The sequence below is a fragment of the Protopterus annectens genome, chromosome 4.part1, assembly GCF_019279795.1.
Source record: "Protopterus annectens isolate FY-2018-M chromosome 4.part1, PAN1.0, whole genome shotgun sequence".
Lineage (NCBI taxonomy): Eukaryota > Metazoa > Chordata > Ceratodontiformes > Protopteridae > Protopterus > Protopterus annectens.
In genome coordinates, this window is record NC_056734.1 from 882618481 (window position 1) to 882635092 (window position 16612).

Consider the following 16612-nt stretch of genomic DNA (forward strand, 5'->3'; position numbering starts at 1 on the left):
CCTGTTATTTTTGTTGGGGGGGGCAAGGATGAGTTACTGTTATGGCACAAACAAGGATATGTTCCTCTTGTTACGCTCTTTGTTTTGCATCCTGCCTGTTGTTCATATTTCACATCTCTAGACTGTTTTATGTTTTTCTGTTGGGTAATAATGACTAGCTACCTTTTCTGTTTTATCTGGAAATAGTTATTTTGTTGTTATGTGATATTAATGTGCACCATACTTCTGTTGTCTTTTAGGATACCTACAAGTATGTCACTCAGGCATGTCAGTCCATGGACACCCCCCTTCACTGATGCTGAAAATCAAGTCAGAGTCAATAGGTTTTGGCAACATGGTGCTTTTGCCCTGGAAAGTGCATAGGGAGATATGTACTGGAGGATGTGAATATGGCAGCAGATTGTTCATGATGTTAATGCTGTGGGTGTCCAGGGCAGAACATATGAACAGGTGTGTCACAGAGCCACTAACATGATAACATTTGAGAGGAGATGAGCAGCTCCAGTGGGCCATGACCAAATGGTAATCTGGGGACGGCTTGCCATGGGACCACTATTAACCCCCAATGAACAGTTCCTGGCCAGTCTGAGAGATCCAGACAGCTCCCAGACAGTGCCGTACAGCATGTCCTGGATATGGGCACAATACATTCCAAGACTGCAAGCACATCCCAGGAGGATCTTCCAGGTAAGCTTTGATATCTCAATAATTGAATACTGTTGTATAGTAAAACAGTTGAAATGAATAAGTTAATTCTGTATCAAATACCTTTTTGGGGGGGAGATTGAAGATTACTACAGTTATAAGCATAGTTTGGAGTTGTCAGCCACGTTCTTGTTCAAAGTACTTATGTATTAATATGTATGTACTAACATACATATACAGGGATAAATGTATTACCCTCTGTGTTACTGTCAGTTGTGATGATGTTGCCCTTACCTCTTGATTAACTTCTTCTGAGACCATTTGGAGCACAGCACAATATGTCTTCTGCAGATGGTAAGCCAAATATGTTTATATCAGTATTGCTGAGCAAGTTAAAGGAATATTGTACTTTGCCATATTGATGTCAGGCTTGTTGTGTGTATTACTGTACTGTCTGTAATACTGGCAGCACTGATAGTTTGTTAGCATATATTGCCATATAGTAGTGCAGGTATTAATGTATTCTTGTGTTTCTTGCTTTTTATCACAGGTGATCATGACAGTGGGAGGGTGGGCACTGTGCCACCTGATGTCAGTGTGTCTGCAGACTCTGATGATGATGGTGGCCAAACTGAAGCACAGTCATAGGGTGCAGAAGCTGGATCTGACACAGAGATTGGCATACAGCCATCCCCTGCATTTCTATTGGACACAGCCAGTAGGCCTATGCCTACCCAGTCCACTGATCCCACAGATATTGGACAACTAGAGCATGAGGACATTGATCAGGGAAGGGTGGCTACTACAGCTTCAGTGCCTGTTGAGTTTGGCCATAGCCAAAGTGTGGGTGAGGTGCCAAACAGGATGACTCATGGAATTGCTCAGAGGGGGCCTGCTATTCCTCCTCCACCTGGTGTAGGTGTCACTTCCCGTTCCACTCAGCATATGTTTAGGGCCATCATGGAGGCACAGGCACTTTCCCATAGGTGGTCTATACAAATGCTCAGGGTTGTGGATGTGGCACAGTATGACATGTGTGACTGCCTCCACCATATTGACGATTCACTGGATTGGGTGAATGACACATTGGAACGAGGTGAGTATGTGATGGACTGAGGAGTGTCTGTCATGGAATGAGCAGTATCTGTGATGGAACATTGCTGGGAGTGGAACAACATCCTTGTGAGTGTAGGTCAACCACATTATTTGCTGTCTGCCAATGTGGCCATGATCGAACATGCTCCCATAGTGGTAGTAGTTCCACTGCTCCATCAGTGAGTCTACTGTCCACACCCAGACATGGCGGGCCACGGAGTTGTGGTCCTGGGTGTCCCCATGCCATTAAGGGAGATCATCCAGCAGACATCAGTCATGTTCAGGTAGCAGCACTACATCTGACCATGGGCATGGATGTGTCAGTTCAACTCCTGCCAGAGCCACTTCTCATGGTCTGGGACATCAGTGATGAACTGCCACCTCTACCATGCACAGCTCACACCTGTCCAACAGACCAAGACATAGAGCTAGCACAGAGCTTAGCTGTGCTCATGCAGACTCTCACACACCAATTTCACCTGTAGGACCCCTACAGAGACACACGCAGTAATTACTCAGTTTCTTTCACTGGCCAGTTGTTGTTTTATCACAATGTCTGCCTTCTTCTTCTTCTTTTTACTCATACACACCGACCAACCTTCTGTGTCAACCCAGCCTTCCTGCCCCCCCCCCAAAAACACCCTGTGCAAGTGATAACTGTGCCATATCCCTGTTTTCTGTGTTTTGGATTCAGGTATACAAAAGCTGTGTCTGTTGCTCAGGGTGCGTAGCTAACTTAGTGCTTAGTATATCTGCATTTGTGTTGTTGAACTGACCATTGTACCTTTGACTTACATTGGCCTTGGAAAGTTAGGCAGTTGAAAGCATAAAAATTTCACAGCATTATATTGAATGCTCTTGTAAGTGTGCTGAGGTCAGAAACTGCAATGTGTATCATTACTTTCTAACTTCTCTTTTAATCTTTAATGATCTTCCAGGACAAGCATATGGTGCACATCATAAGTCATGCCATCATGTTTAAATTTTAGGATTGCATGACAGCTCTGTGGTCAAACCTCATTAGAATAATAATACAGTATAATGCTTTCTTGCATGTGCCTCTACAGACACGTGCAGCAACTGGAGACACCACAAGGCTTTCTCGAGAAGATAACACCATGGTACAAACATGGTACATGGTACCATGGTACAAACCATGCCATGTTGTATGTGGATAGATTAAAAGCTATGTCACTGTCATCTGTCTGGTGTAGGATGAGGTGATGTCTGCCTGTCCTCCAGGCCAGTGTCTGATCATGCTCTGATGGGATGACTGCATATCCAAACATCTGATATAGCTGATGATATCAGCAGTGTCCATTGAGAATATGGAATAACAGTGCCCCACATGTTGTGGTAAAAGGCTCTCTGCAATGTCATCAAGGACATACATGCACACACCCAGTTGAATGCAGGGAGATTAGAACCCCAAACTATCTAAGTACAGAGAATACAGAACACAGTACATAACACAAGGGCCGCAGCACAAGTATGGCCTTTGCAAGACAGCAGCTAAATTTACAGTACATGACATCAGCTGACCATGTGTGAGACAAGATGTAGCAAGGCCTGCATAGGTTCATAACTTCATAGCTTCATAAATTCATACTAGGCTACTACCATAATGGCCCTACATTTATAGGTTCATAGGATGTTACTAGGGTAATGGCCCAAGGGCCTTGTCAAGCCTATCCAAGTTGTGTCATTGTTCCCTTAGAGACCAAGATATGTAGTTCATATCTGTAAATCCATTATCAGCACTGGTAGACCCTGTCTAAGAGTGACATAGGTGAAACCCAGTTTAAATCTGCAATTTCCCATCCAACTGTCCCAGTTACACTTAAATAGTGCTATTGAGGAGCTCAGTTTCTCATGAATTGGGAGTTTGTTCCACAAGAATGGAAATCTCTGGGAGACATATCTATCTCTCCAGCATATCCTTTTGATGTCTCAGTCTTGGTTAAGGTCCCTAGACTGAGTAAGCCCTGTCCTATGTGGTTTACAGAGGTGCAGCATTTCCATTAAGACAGGGTTCAAAACTGCTCTATAGGCCAGCCACAAATCGCCTCTCAGCAGTTTATATGATACGAGTACAGTAACAAGGCCTTTAGTCTGTCCATGTAGGTAATGGATTGAAAGTCCTTGGATTTTCATAGTGAGAAACCTCTGAGGTCTCTCTATAGGTTCATAGGTTCATAGGTTGGTACTAGGCTATCGGCCCTAAGGCCTATGCAAGCCTAGCCATAACAATTCCCTGGAAATTTCTTCCCACAATATTTACTTCTCTGGGCCCCTGTCTAGCAGGGTGACTGACATGATCCCCGGGGTTAATTTCCTATCTCCCATCCAATCATCAAGGTTCCTTTTGAAGAGGGCCAATAAGGTGCTCTGCTTGACATGTATGGGCAGTCTATTCCAGAGTATGGGGAGTCTCTGGGTCAGGAACCTATCCCTCCAGCATGTTTTGTTCATTGTGATGATAAGGTTTAGATCCCTGGAGCGTGTGGCTCTGAGGGATTGGGGTTTCTTTAAGTGGAGCATGTCCAACAGCTCAGGGTTTGACATGGCCTTGTATGTTAAGCAGAGATCATCTCTGAGTAGACGATATGCCACAGAGTATAGCTGGAGTTTTTTTAGATGGTATGGCATCTGCTTTAGGCCTATGATTTTTTTAGTGAGGTATTTATGTGGCCTTTCCAGCTGTTGCAGATGTCTTGTGAGGTACATACCAAATGGGGCATTATACTCTATAATGGGTCTAATGAGGGATGAGTACAGTGGGACAATGACATATTTTTTTCTGGATGAAAAGTCCTTAGTGATGAGGTGTGCCACATAGAAGGAATTCCTGACTGTTGTGGCGATGTGGTTAATGAAAGTGAGACCACTGTCCACTTGTGTCTCTAAGTCTCTCATCACACTTTCGATGTTTAGTGTCCTGCCACCTATGTGGTAGTTCATGGGTACATATTTTTTTCCAAAGGGGATAACTATACATTTCTTGGCATTAATCTTGAGCTCATGGCTCTGGCACCAGGCATCTGTTTCTGTAAGGCCCTTTTGTAGAATATCCACATCATTTGGGGATTTTATAATTGCTCCCATTTTGCAGTCATCTGTGAACATTGTTAGCCAGAGTCCCTTAGTGTTGGCTTGTACTTCAGAGAAGTAGATGTCAAACAAGAGTGGTCCCAGGACTGAACCCTGAGGTACTCCACTTGCCACTTGTCTGGAGCTGGATTCAGAGTCTGCTACTTTTACAGTCTGGGTTCTGTCAGTAAGCCAGTTGGCAACCCAAGTGGCATAGGGATTTATGCCCAGTTTAGTAAGTTTATCTATGATTCCAGAGTGGGGGATGGTGTCGAAGGCTTTGGCGAGGTCCAGATAGGCTGTGTGGACCACCATACCCTCGTCCACAGCTCTGGAGACTGATTCGAAGAAGTCAATCAGATTCAGGAGACAAGATCGGCCCCTCACAAGCCCAAACTGGGTGGGGTCCAGTTTTTAAAGGTTGCCAATGTCTTTGTTTATAAGTTCCATGATAATGCGTTCCATGCCCTTGCAGATCAGGCTTGTCAGACTAATGGGACGGTAGTTCCCGGGATCCAAGGCAGATCCTCCCTTGTGGAGCGGGATAACTGTAGCTGTGCGCCACTCAGTGGGCACGAAGCCTGAGGTGAGGCTATGATTAAACAGGACACTTAGGTGGGGTGCTAGTTCATTTTGTTGTTCATGTAGTACACAGCCTGGGATGTCATCTGTTCCCATGGATGCTGTATTCTTAGCTTTGGAGAGTGCTGTTTCTACCTGTGTGGCTGTGATTATCGGAATTTGGCAATCTTTTGGTATTGAGATGGGCCCTTTAGGGGGTGAAAGGGGGGTGAAGTTGACACTAAATTGATCTGCCAGGATATTGGCAATATCCTTGGGATCAGTATATTTAATGCCATTCTGTTGTATCTCAGAGCAGATCTGAGCATTGCCATTTAGATTCTTGACATAACTATAGAATGCCTTGTGGTTGTCTTTGGAATCTTTGGCAATTTTATTTTTGTAACTATCTTTTGAGGATTTTATGAGGGATCTCAGTTTCTTACTGAGGCTGGTGAGGGAGTGTTTTGCATCCTGGGATTTTCCTCTTTTAAGCAACAGTTTCTTCCTTCTGTTGTATAGTTTGTTTATAGCAGGGGACCACGAGATTGGCTTCCTTTTTTTGGAGAAGATCATCTTGGTTCTATTTGGGATGGCACGATTCATGCACGAGTGGATGTGCTCATACAGTCCCTTAGTGTAGGATTCTGGAGTCGAACTTCCAGATTCCGTCTGCGTGGGCGTTGTGAAGTTTGTCACTTCTGACTTCAGTAGCATGAAGTTGGCTTTGGAGAAGTTTTTAAGGAGGTTTCCTTACTGGGGGGTGGGGGTGGGATGTGGATGTCAAGGGTGATTTGCTTATGGTCAGACCTGACCAATGAGGGGGTGACCACTGGTGTGGCGCTTCTGTCTCCCATGTTGGTAATGACCAGGTCTAGGATATTGGAGCCCCTGGTGGGACAATGGATTAGTTGATCCAGGGCATTGGAATTTATAAATTCCAAGTACTGTTGGGAAAAGGAGTTGGTACCTGAGTAGTTTTCCCAATTAATGGCAGAGTAGTTGAAATCACTCAGTATTAGCGTGTTTGGTTGTATCTTAATATTTTCCAGTATGTTTAGGAAGGTGTAGCGAGAATCTTGGGGTATGGTGGGGGATCTGTAGCAAGCTACAATTTGGATTGCAGTCTGAACTAGTGTTAGTTGCACCTGGAGAATTTCAGATGCATTGTGTTGGGCAACTAGCCTGGAGGTGTGAATATCATTGGTGAATATGGACACTCCTCCACCTTTAGTGTTTCGGTCTTGGTTTTGTGGCCGAAAAGTGTGGTACGAATTGTAGCCTGGTATTGCAGGGGTGTTCTCTGGAGCCTTGAACCAGGTCTCAGTCACTGCACAGATATCGATGTTCTCCATTTTTAGGAGTGCCACAAGAGTGTGCATTTTGAGGTTTAGACTTCTAGCATTGAGTAGCATTACCTTCTGATTTTGCATGCTTGTATCTTTTATGGTGGTGGTTTTATCCTTTGAACCTTGCCTAAAAAAGGCACTATAGGGGTGGCAAGAGCTTTAGCCAGTAACCTGAATCCCAGGGGTGACAGGTGCAGACCATCTCTGGCAAAGCATTGTGGTTTGTCAATCATGTCTTCCCAGGCAGACAAATACTGGATCCCCTTTGTATGACACCAGAAGCTTAGCCAATTGTTGAAGTCAATCATTTTGTCCTTATACTGTGGTATCATTCTGGGTGAAGGCAGGACGCTACTCAGGGCTAGGGTCATACCTGTCTGGGTCACATGATCCAGGAGCTCTTCCATGTCTCTTTTCATGTAGTCCAGGGAGGTACGTCTCAAGTCATTCACTCCAGCATGGGCAATGACAGAGTCGTATTTGTACTTGTTGTGGAGTGACTTGAGTGCATGCATTATGTGGTGGATCCTGGCACCCGACAGGCAGCTGACTGTAATTTTCTCCTTGTTCAGCCTGGTGAGTGGGACATCAGTGTGCCTGACTATAGATAGAGTCACCTATGACTAAAGTGTTAGGTACATTGCCTTGCCTTAGGGGCTGTTGTTGGGTGGCACACTGGTGTTGTGAGCTATGTGTCACTTTGATTGTGACTGGTGTTTGCTTGCATTTCAGCTTCGGAGGTCCTTGTTGCTTGGGCAGGTTAATGTTAAGGGCCTCCGCATATGTGGGTTTAGTGTTGCTATGTGTGGGTGTTGATGGTGTGGGTTTTGAAGGGCTATGAGTTGCTAGAGGTGCAATGCAGGTGTTAGCCTTCTCCTCTTGACTGTCTATCACAATCTTGACCGGAGAGAGCTTTGCTTCCAGTTTGGCTATGTAAGTGCATCTCTCGCAGGTTATAGTGTTGGGTGGTAGGAGGAGAGGATTGTCTGTGTACATGAGACAGTTGCCGCATTGCCCCAGTATGCCCAGATTCACCAGGTGGACAGGAGAAATCACCGGAAGCTGACCCTTGGACATACCTGTTTAGGTTTTTTTTTTGTAAAGTTTAAGAGCTGTTTTCCTTTACCTTTGCAAGGTACTTTGCAATTGTAGGCTGTTTAGTGCCTATGATTTATTTCTCCTTATTGACAAGGAGAGCTGAGTGCTTTTATCAGTTTCAGGCTTCCTAGTGCTTTCCAGCAGGTTCTATAGCAAGTGCTAGTCACAGGGGTTCAGATTTTAGTGCTACTACTGAGAAACCAGCTAGTTTTAAGGGAAATTTTGAAGAGCAGACTTTCTGGCACCTGGAATAGTTTAACTGTAGCTTCGTAGTGCTGCATGATGTGAAAAATGTGCAAACACACACGCTTTTAAGCCAGAAAGTTGAAAGGGATAGAAATTAGCCCAAGAAGGCTAATAAAATTACAATTTCAGAGCTGGAAACCACTCCTCTAGCGTTAGATAGGCAGTACAATGCTCACCAGTCCCACTGGTAGGCAGTAGGACTTCCCTCTACCACAGCAAGGTCTGGATAGCTCTGAGTACAGAAAATAAAGTCCTGAGACAAGCAAAGCCTGGGATATGGACTGGCTAGAAAAGGTGGGAAACGAGCAAACAAGATAGTATATATATATATATTTTTTTTTGTTGAAACAGGCTAAACAATGCAATAATACAGTAAATAAACACAGAAAAGGCTAACACACTTGAGTGTGTAGGCCTAAACAGTAAATGCAATTAAAACTCTACAAAATTAGCAATTTAACACTTTTAAAATGAAGCAAGGCAAGTGCACAACTGAAAAACGATTTAAGAGACAGTAACACAGCAGAATAAGTAGCTAGTCTACATATACAGTGAAGTCTATATATACAGAAAAGCAGCTAAAACACACAAACACTTCAGATGCAATGCAACTTAGAGCACTTGAGTTGTAGCAATATTAAGGCAATTACAGTTATAATAAATGCTCAAAAATATACTCTATATTTCCAAAATGTTTGAGAAGCACAGTCAGAACATAAGGAAATTCAGGCAAAATTTTTTTTTTTTTTTTGAAAGGGAAAAAGGAGAAACAGAAAGCCTTATCAAATGTTCTCTCTGTATTAGGTAGAATGAGTTAATGACACTAGACTAGGAGGAGTGTCCCAGATCAGATCTACAGTAGGGGAGGGCAACTGCAAAGCCACCAAGTATAACAGCAAGACACCAACAGGAAGGGTGGGTGGGGAAAAACTACAAAGCACTACAGAAAGCCACAAAATGAAAGTTTTTAAACAGATAAAGATTTGTAAAGATACAGAATGCTTTTAACTGCAAACAAATCAGTTACCCGTGCAGATTACAATGAAAGTGCTATATATAAATTGCTAGAAAGAATGCTGTGTCTTTCGGCTTATCCCGGTTAGGGGTCGCCACAGCGGAACTCCGGTCCACTAATGTTTGGTAGTGGATTTTTACGTGCCGAGTTACCAGCCCTGATGCTCATTCAAGCATGCCTCCACACAGAAGATGCTCTAGCTGAGAATCGAATGTGACAACGTCTTGCTGTGAGGCAACGCTACCGCAGCACCACTACCACGGGTAAATTGCTAGAAACAATAAACTGTATAAATAATCGAAAAAAAACAGGATACTTATATATCTCAGCTAAGAGTTAGAGTCAACACCTCTCATCCACTCTGATAAGTGTGTATAGACAGAGACTCTCTCAAAGTTAGGGTTTAAATACCAGAAGAACAACTTTTTTTTTTGTTACAAAAACACAAAAGAACCAGCCCCCACTAGCCTGCAGCTAATTAATACAATCTAGCCAAGGTAAAGAAAAGCTTCAGCTAATTCAAGAAAGCACTACAGAAAGCCACAAAATGAAGGTTTTTAAACAGATAAAGATTTGTAAAGATACAGAATGCTTTTAACTGCAAACAAATCAGTTACCCATGCAGATTACAATAAAAGTGCTATATATAAATTGCTAGAAACAATAAACTGTATAAATAATCGAAAAAAAACAGGATACTTATATATCTCAGCTAAGAGTTGGAGTCAACACCTCTCATCCACTCTGCTCAGTGTGTATAGACAGAGACTCTCTCAAAGTTAGGGCTTAAATACCAGAAGAACAACTTTTTTTTTTTTTTTTACAAAAACACAAAAGAACCAACCTCCACTAGCCTGCAGCCAATTAATATAATCTAGCCAAGGTAAAGGAAAGCTTCAGTTAATTCAAGAAAGCACTACAGAAAGCCAAAAAATGAAATTTTTTGAACAGATAAAGATTTGTAAAGATGCAGAATGCTTTTAACTGCAAACAAATCAGTTACCCGTGCAGATTACAATAAAGTGCTATATATAAATTGCTAGAAACAATAAACTGTATAAATAATCAAAAAAAAAGAGGATACTTATATATCTCAGCTAAGAGTTGGAGTCAACACCTCTCATCCACTCTGCTAGCTGTTGCAGGTTTCTGGTGAGGTACATGCAAAAGGAAGCATTGTATTCAATTATTGGTCTGAAGAGGGGTGAATACACTGGAGTTATAACATCCTTAGTCCTGGATGCTATGCCTTTCCTTATGAGGTGTGCAATAAAAAAGGGCCTACATTTCCACTGTGGACACATGATGATCAAATGTGAGGTTGGCATCAGCCTGCATTCCTAAATGTCTCACCAAAGGGTTAGAACATGGAGGTGTTATTAATAGTGTAATTTGCAGAGACTTTGCCTTTGCAAAAAGGGATAATAGTGCATCATTTTGTGTTATCTTTAAGTCTGTGGCTTTGGCAACAATAAGTTATGTTCATAAGCACATTTTGTTGTATGTTGACATAATTTGGGGATTCAATATTTACATCCAGTTTGCAGTCGTCAGCGAACTTGTTGAGGCTCAAACTTTTTTTTTTAATGATTTTCTGAGAAATACATTGCAAACAGTAGGGGTCCCAAAACAGACCCTTGTGAGATACCACTGGTAGAAGTGGAATCCCCAACTATGACTGTACGCATTCTGTTGGGGAGCCAGTTGGCTACTCATCTAATGACATATGGGCTAATCCCCAGGTGGGTGAGTTCCACAATGATGCCTCAGTGGGAATTGTGTCAAAGCCCTTGACCAAGTTGAGGCAGGCAGTATGTACTGATTTGCTTCTATCCATGGGTCTGGTGACACTCTTAAAAAATTCACTAGGTGTAACAGGAATGATCTGCCCTGGACAAAGCAAAACTAGGTTGGGTGATGAATTTGGAAGTCACCAATGCCCTTGTCGATAAGGTCATAGATGATTCTCTCTATGGCCTTACAGAAAAGGCTGGTCAGACTTATGGGTGAAGTTCCCTGGGTTGGTTGAAGGACCCCCTCTGTGCAAGGGTATTATAGGTTCATAGGTTCATAGGTGTGTACTAGGCTAATGGCCCTGGAACCTATATAAACCTAGCCCAAGAAGATTCCCTGGCATCATGCCACCCAAAGTTAGTTCCCAGTGCCCCTGTCAAGCAAGGCCACTGAAGTGATCCCCAGGGTGAACTTCCTATTGCCCACCCATTCATCAAGATTTCTCTTAAAGAGAGCCAGTGAAGTTCTCTGCTTGACGTGAATGGGAAGTTTGTTCCAGAGTAAGGGAATTCTCTGGGTTAGGAACATGTCCTTCCAGCATGTTCTGTCCCTCAACCATATTATGGTTGCTATTTTTCCCTTTGCTAAGACAAAGCCAGTACAAAGACTGTAGTTGAAGAATGACCCCAGTGGTTTTCCTAACTCTTGCTTTAGACTATTTTTAAGCAGCCTAGGATGTTATCCAGTATCATAAAGACTGTGTTTTTGGCAGTGATAAGTGTGGTTATGACTGGTTATTTGGGGTCAGTAGGAAGAGAACTGTGGATGGGTATGCTGTTGAGTATGATCAGTTGAGACAGCATGTGAAATTGTTGCCAAACCTGTCTGCTAGCAAGTTGGCTATGTCCTCAGGTTCAATATGAGTGATACCATCCATCTGAATTTGGTGCAAAGTCAGGCCGACCCTTTTACATTACATACATTGCTAAAGAATGCATAGTGATTATCCTTAGCTATAGATGCTAATTTAGTTTCATAATTGGCTGTAGAAGACTTTACAAGATGTATAATTTGTACAAGCTATGGAGGGTGTTCTTCTGCTGAGACTGTTTTGTGTTATTACAGGGACATCAGTTTTTTTCCTCTTGTTGTATAATCTATTTATGCTAAATGTCCTCCAGGGTGGCTTGTTTTTCATAAGCATGTTTTGATCCATTCGGGTACAGCTACATATATACACTTGAAAAGGTGTTTATACAGGGCATTTATGTACACCTCCATATAGGTGTCTTTACTGTCAGTGGAGGCAGTAGGTTTGAAACTACTTAAGCCATCACTTAGGAGGCTATAGTTTGCTTTGCAGATATTTTTCCACTTTTTGGATCCTGAGGGAGGGTCAGGTAAGATTGCTATATTGAATGTGACTGATTTATGGTCATACCTTACCAGGGAGGGATTCACAGATAGGGTGATGGGGTGGTGCAGCAATCTCCTATGGTGGTGACTACTAGGTCAAGGACATTCAAGTCCTTTGTGGATGTGCAGACAAACTGTTCTAGAGCGTTTGTGTTAACAAAGTGCAGGAACCTATCCCAGTCAATGGAAGGATAGTTAAAGTCACCCATCCCTAGGTTGTTTGGCTGTATTATGAGTGACTCATATAGGTTCAGGAAAGCACTATGTGATTTTCATGGTGCATGTTGGTGGTCCTGTAGCTAACAATGACGTGGAGGGGGGTTTCCCTACAGTTAGTTGAACTTGGAGTAACTCTAGTGAGTCATACTGCTTAACTGGTCTTGAGGTGTACTTGTCTTTTATAAAGATGGATATACCTCCTTCTTTATTTCTTTCATGTTCATTTTGTGGCCTAAACATGTGGAAGGCATATTAAACTTTCATGGCTGGAGTACTCTCTGTGGCTCTAAACCATGTCTCTGTGATTACACAAACAACTACATCTTCCCAAGTAAGAAGTGCCTCCATTGAGTGTAGTTTCTGATTTAGACTCCTAGCATTAAGCAGCATAACCCTGAGTTTGTCTTTTGAGGACATTACATCAGGAACTTTGTGCTTATGACAGTGCCTAAAAATGTCACTATGGGGCACACAAGTAACCTGGCAAGTAAGCTAAAGGCAAGAGGTGACAGATAAAGACCATCCTTGGTGACCATATCATCTCAGACTGACAACTAAGGATCCCCCTGGAGTGACAGCAGTATCTAACCCAATTGTTGAAGTTGATAATTCTTTTGTTTGTATTGAGGCATCCTGGGTGAAAGTAGAATGTTGCTTAGAGCTACAGACATATATGTCTGTGACACATAATCTGGGAGGTTAGTCATATATCTCTTCAAATAGTCCAGTGAGATACATTTCAAGTCATTTACTCCAACATTCAGTACGACAGAAGTGTAACTGTGGTTGTTGTTGAGAGACTTAAGTGCATACATGACTTTGTGGATCCTGGTACCTGACAGGTGCCTAACCGTGACTTACTCCTTGTACAACCTGGTGAATGGGACATCTGTCTGTCTCACTATGAATTTGCCTATGACCAAGAAATTGGTTTTGAGGTGTTTTATCTTAAGGATGCAATGGATGAGACACTGATATGGTTGTTTTCATGTGTAGTGAGTTCCATTGGGACTCTCATGTGCAGAAGGTTTGCATCTGCTAAGTGTCTGCTCTTTTTGTAAGCTTCTGAGTACCTCTGTGTATATGGTTTTATGTGTTGTGCACTTGGTTTATTGAAGAGCTGAAGCATGTGTGTGCTGACAACCTGCTTGATATCTCTGTTTTTTTGTTACCTGAGAGAGAGCATTTACTCTAGAGTCATTGTATACTTGCATCTCTCACATATTATATTGGTAAGATTTAGGAATACATGGTTATCTCTATACATGACACAATAAAAACCTAGCTGTGTAAAAACACAAGTACCCTTATTAAACATATTTACATGGTCATTGTTAACAGAGCAATGTTGTGCACAGCATCAACTGGACCTGTCTATGAGGGACATAGGTGCAACCCCAGAGGGTGTAATAGGCACCCACAGCATGTGAAGCAGTGCACCTCAATGACACTGTTCAATTGCAACCTTGACTTCTGGTCGAGTGATTGTACAGTTGCTTCTGCAGTGACACCTATGTTCCTCATGGACAAGGCCAGCTGGTGCTGCTCACAAACATGCTCTGCTAAAAACAACCATCCAACTATGCTCAATAAGCATACTGGTGTTTTTACACAGTTAGGCTTTTACACACACTAGTGCTATTAGGCTAGTAGCCTCATATGAACCTATAGAGTTATATGCCTATGCTGGCCTCACAACATTTTGTTCCCCACATGGCCTGCTGATGTCATGTACTATAAGTTCACCTACACTTGTATAAATCAGACTTGAGCTGTGGTGCTTACATTAAGTACTGTGTTCTGTAGTCTTTGTAGTTAGATAAGTAGGGGTTTTGTTGCCACTGCAGTCTGGTCTGTGGATGATTGGGTGTGTGTCTAGACAGCAGAGCAGATGTGTGTTGCTTCTCCACTGTCAGGCAATGACAGCATTTGGATACTCACTCATGCCTATGCATCCATTTCATACAGGCCTCCCAACTTCTTCTTTCTCACATGGCCTGCTGATGTTATCTACTATAAGTTCATCTGCACTCCTACATAAATTGGACTTCAGCTGTGGCACTTGCATAAAGTACTGTGTTCTTTAGTCTGTGTACTTAGATAGATAGGGATTCTGTTCTCATTGCAGTCAACTGGGGGGATTGTGTGTTTGTGCTCCTGCTTGACATTACAGAGAGCCTTTTACAACAATATTTTGAGCACTACAATTACCATATTCTCTTAATCAGATATGGCTGATGTCATCACCTATAAAGTGTTGCTGGCACACTCCATTGAGATTTGAGCTATGGTGTTTGCATAAAGTATTGTGTTCTGTAGTCTGTTTATCTAGATGGATCTACTTCACAAGCTCAAAGTTTTAAAACTTTGAACAGGAAATTGTCAAGACCATAAGATCAAAATTTGGAACTTTGAAATTGCAAAAAATAAATAAATAAAAATATATATATTTTTTTTTTACAATTTTGGAGGTGAGCAAACCCCCCTGCACCCCAAACCCTCTGCTAAATAAATATCCCAACTCTGAAATTGCACTGCAGTGAGGAAAATATTAAATTTCCCATTACATGTTGTACGGCGATCTCCATTCAAAATGTTCAATGTTTAATAACTTCGATCTTATGGTCTCAGCCATTTGAAGTTCAAAGTTTTGAAACTTTAAGTTTGAGAAGGGAATCCATCTAAATAGACAGGGATTTTATTCTTAATGCAGTCAGCTGTGTGTGTGTGTGTGTTTGTGCTCTTGCTTGATATTACAGAGATCCTTTCACACCAGCATGTGGGGCACTGTCATCTTGTCCTCAACAGACACTGCTGATGTCATCAGTTATATTACATTTTTGGATATGCAATACTCCCACCAGATTCAGAAACTGGCTGGGGACCAGGCAGAAGTCATGTCATTCAGTACAATAAAGTTTACAGTCATATGGCTTTTAATCTATCCTCATCCATCATGGCATGTTGTGTAGGCCTTGTGCTATATTGCTGAGAAAGGCCTATGGTCTCTGCAGCTGTTACATTTGTCTGGTGAGGTACATGTAAAAAAGAGCATTACACTATATTAGTGATGTAATGAGGTTTGACTACAGTGCTGTCATACAAGCCTAAGAAGTCAATATGATGGCATGACTTATGATGTGTACAACATAGGCTTTCAGTAGCAGTGTGGACACTGAGTGGTCAAAGTTTAGATTACTATCTAAATGTGTTCCAAGTGCTTGCATCTCTGGGTTTCTGCATAGCAGGACTGCAGTAAATACTGTGATTAGCATGGAATCCACTTTTCAGATGGACAGCATTACAAACATAGATTTCTGGATTTATTTGTAGATCATGTGCCTTTGTCAACATTCAGTTGTGTGTGTTAGCTATTCCTGTACTACGTTGTCATCATTGGTGGACTCAATGATTGCACAAGATATGCTAGAATCAGCAAAATTTGTAAGCAAAAGGCCATATACTTTAGCCTGAGCTGTCAAGAAATACAGTTTGTACAGTGAAGGGCTAAACACAGATCCCTGGGGTTTGTCAATGGTGACAGGTCTACTGGTACAGGCTGATTCACCAACTGTCACATGATGTGTTCTATCAGTGAGCCAGTTGCTTACCCATCACCTGACGTAAGGTGTAATTCCCAGCTGTGGTGTTTTCTGAGTGATATCTATGTGTGTCATTGTATCAAAATCCTAGACCAGATCACATTGGGCAGTATGCACTGTCTTACCTTCCTCCAGGCCTATCACACAGAATCAATGTGCTGTGACAACAACAAAGATCACCTACGGCATGATCCAGCATATACGCCTTCCTGATATGGTGGAATACACAGTTCAACACACCATTCCACATGGCCTATGTTCCCGTACAAGGGTGTACAACATGCATCCACCTGAACTGGGGGGACAGCACCTGATGCTTGCATATATAGAGACATCCTGACTCTTGTCGGCTATGAGGTAGACCAACATGTCATCATGAACCTCTTCCCCATGTGTACTAATAATACTCCAGGTGTATGCAACAGACCTATGTGAGTTGTTATTACTACAAGTCCATAACATCTGGTAGATGTCCTCAAAAAGGTCATTGAGGGCATGCATGATAACAACAATATTGTCTTGTGGAACTTGAAAAGGTGAAG